This window comes from Pygoscelis adeliae, unplaced genomic scaffold (genome assembly GCF_000699105.1).
Source record: "Pygoscelis adeliae isolate BGI_AS28 unplaced genomic scaffold, ASM69910v1 Scaffold14, whole genome shotgun sequence".
Taxonomy (NCBI): domain Eukaryota; kingdom Metazoa; phylum Chordata; class Aves; order Sphenisciformes; family Spheniscidae; genus Pygoscelis; species Pygoscelis adeliae.
This window is the reverse complement of record NW_008825109.1, coordinates 21,188,593-21,191,310: the sequence shown is the minus strand read 5'-3', so window position 1 is coordinate 21,191,310 and position 2,718 is coordinate 21,188,593.

Below are 2,718 nucleotides of genomic sequence, written 5' to 3'. Positions count from 1 at the left end.
CGGGCGGCGGGGCCGCGCTCCCCCGCGGGAGTTGCCGGCACCGCCGGGACTCGCAGCCTGAGGGACGGTGCTGAATTTTAGCTGTCCTTGCGCTGAATGACAGCGCGTACGGCGCCTGCCGTATCAGCCACCTGCATCCTCGCATGTACGGGTTAAATACGGGTGTAAACTGTTGTTCATTAGGGCGTCCTTTGACCTGGTTGTGAGTCGTCTCGCTGACCCACGAGCCCTCAAAATGGGAAAGGTAACAGTGATATCGGAGGGGGTGTTCTCTGCTGTGATGCTTGCAGAAAAATGCCTCATTCGTCGTCCCCTCGGTCCACAGACTACGGGCATCTTGCAGTTTATAGTTTATCGAATTCCGCAGCCTAAAAAAAAAGTCAGGGCTGGTTTTCAAGACTCTTCATAAGTTCATTTGTTTACTATGGAGCTGTGACTTCAGTGGTCTCTTTGGTATAAAAACATTCTGCTTGTGTGATATTTTTGGTGGCATTGACAACAGATTTGTTAGTCATGGTTATGAATATGGTAATGTGCGAGTCTTCCATTAAATTCTACATGCTCTAGGTAACATGGATGAACAGTCGTGTATGAAGTCTTGCATTCTCGCTGCTGCTGCAAGGGAGCAACGTCGCTTTGAACTTCCAGTCCGTTTGATCACTTCCTCTTAACTTTTCCACTGTATTATAGAAAATATTTCATCTTCCTGCTGGTCAGATGTAAACCCTAAGTTTTGTGTCAGGTGCACCTCCTTGCAAGCAAGCTTATGTAATGCGGCGCCCTGTGCAGAATGCAAAAGGAGATGGAAGGAAAGATTTTTGGGAAGAGGATGGTCATGTGGCTACAGTGCCTCTGTGTGTGTGTGCGTGTCCCCGTGGGAGAAGAACTGAAGAGGCTTATTTACTTCTGTTCTGTGGACATCCTGCCTGATCCTGGGCAAGTCTCTCAGTCTTCTTCTGTGTTGCTTGCCTTCTCTGTAGAATATGGTTTATCCTGTGTTACTGCTTCTCAGGGCTGTGTGAAGCTGCTCAGAAGCCCTTGAAAACACTTTTCAGTCAGGGAGGTACTGTGTAAATGCAAATTACGAGATTGCTGTTTTAAAAATGCTTTTCAGAAGTTAAAGCAGTATCTTTAGGCAGTTTATTGAAACTGTAGCCAAATGTCTTTTCAGACAGCTCCAAAGCAGACGAAAGGAACTATTTTCTTGAATAATACTCCTCTGTAAAGAAATCTAGTGTCATTTCTCAAGAAAAGAAAAAAAAAATCACATTTGGGTGTTATCAGACGTGTCACTCTTTGTTCTGTCCGTGAATATTTACCCCCCGTTTCTCTGCATGTAACTTGGCCGTAATTATGAGCTGAAGGAACACTTCAGTCCTAGACCGTTTAAACTGTAAGTGGTGGATGAAAACATGAAGGAGCTTACCCTGACATCAGACTGGCCCACTGTGAGCCCACTGGTCTCTGTGGTGTGGCTTTGCTGTTGCATCTGGTTGTACTTTTATTCTGAGATATAGCAATGATCAATACGCTATCAGCTAGGAGTAAGTCTTCCTAGGCAAGAACTATGTCTCGGGTGCTGCTACAGGGCACATTTCTAGCATTAAAAGTAAAGAAAAAGGACCAGGTGCTGGCTTTTTTTTTTTTTTTTTTAAGCTGTGAAAAGAAACTAGATGGAAAAGGACTTGAGTTTGAGACTAACCTCTGATCAGCTTTAATTTATCTTGCAAGTACATAGAACGTTAACAGAATTCCTTATTTTTATTACTAGGCTTCTGAGAGAATTCTTTATATTTTGATGTGCATTGCTTTCATTCTAGCATATTGAAATCTCATTGGTTTTGTAGTATATTTTGTTAAAGGCATTGTTATTTTTCTTAACCACCTTCTGCTTTGGTAGAATCTCTGAATAGCTTCTACTCAGAATTGCATTTTAGGTAATGCAAGACACAAAATTCTTTGATTAGCTTGCTTTTTGCAAAGATTTATTTTCAGACAAGCTTAAAAAAAATCGTAGATTGTCAGTTCTGAGGTCTTTTCATGTTGTGGATTTAATAGACAAGGTACTGTCAGCTGAGTTATGAGTCTTGCTAATAATATGATTACATTGTTTTTTGAGAGATACAGTTCTTGAAAACATACCTCAGAGGAGAAAATTCACAAAAGCTATGCGCAAATAATTTTTTTTTCTACAACAGATGGAAGAGCTTGATAATCACCACTCAAGGGTGGCTAAAATTAGTTTGAAACAGAAAAGATTATTCCTACAAGTACAGTAGTATAATTTGTACGAAATGAGCCAAATCCTACTAATTGTTGCACTGGTGTAAATATAGAGTAATTCCTTTGCCTGGAGTTTCTCCTTCTTTGTGAAGTAATGTAGAACACAAGGGATTATGACGCTGTTGAATTTTGACACGTTCGTAGCAAAGGTCAGTTCTTGAAACCCAGTGGCAGCGCGTGGCCCAGAATTTAGCCCACTGTTCTCACGTTCACAACAGCATAAGATTCACTCGCTGAGACTCCAATTCAAAATTTGCTGTAATATGTTTGTGGGTAGAGGGTTGCTGAATGACTCAGATGAATGTAGCTCAGAGTAAACAAACATGGAAATCATTTCTGGCTAGAGAGAGAGAAAGGAAAACGTGAGAGAGCAGAGAAAAGCCAACCTCAAAGATGAGACATTTGTCATGATATGATCAGCAAGGATCACCAAGT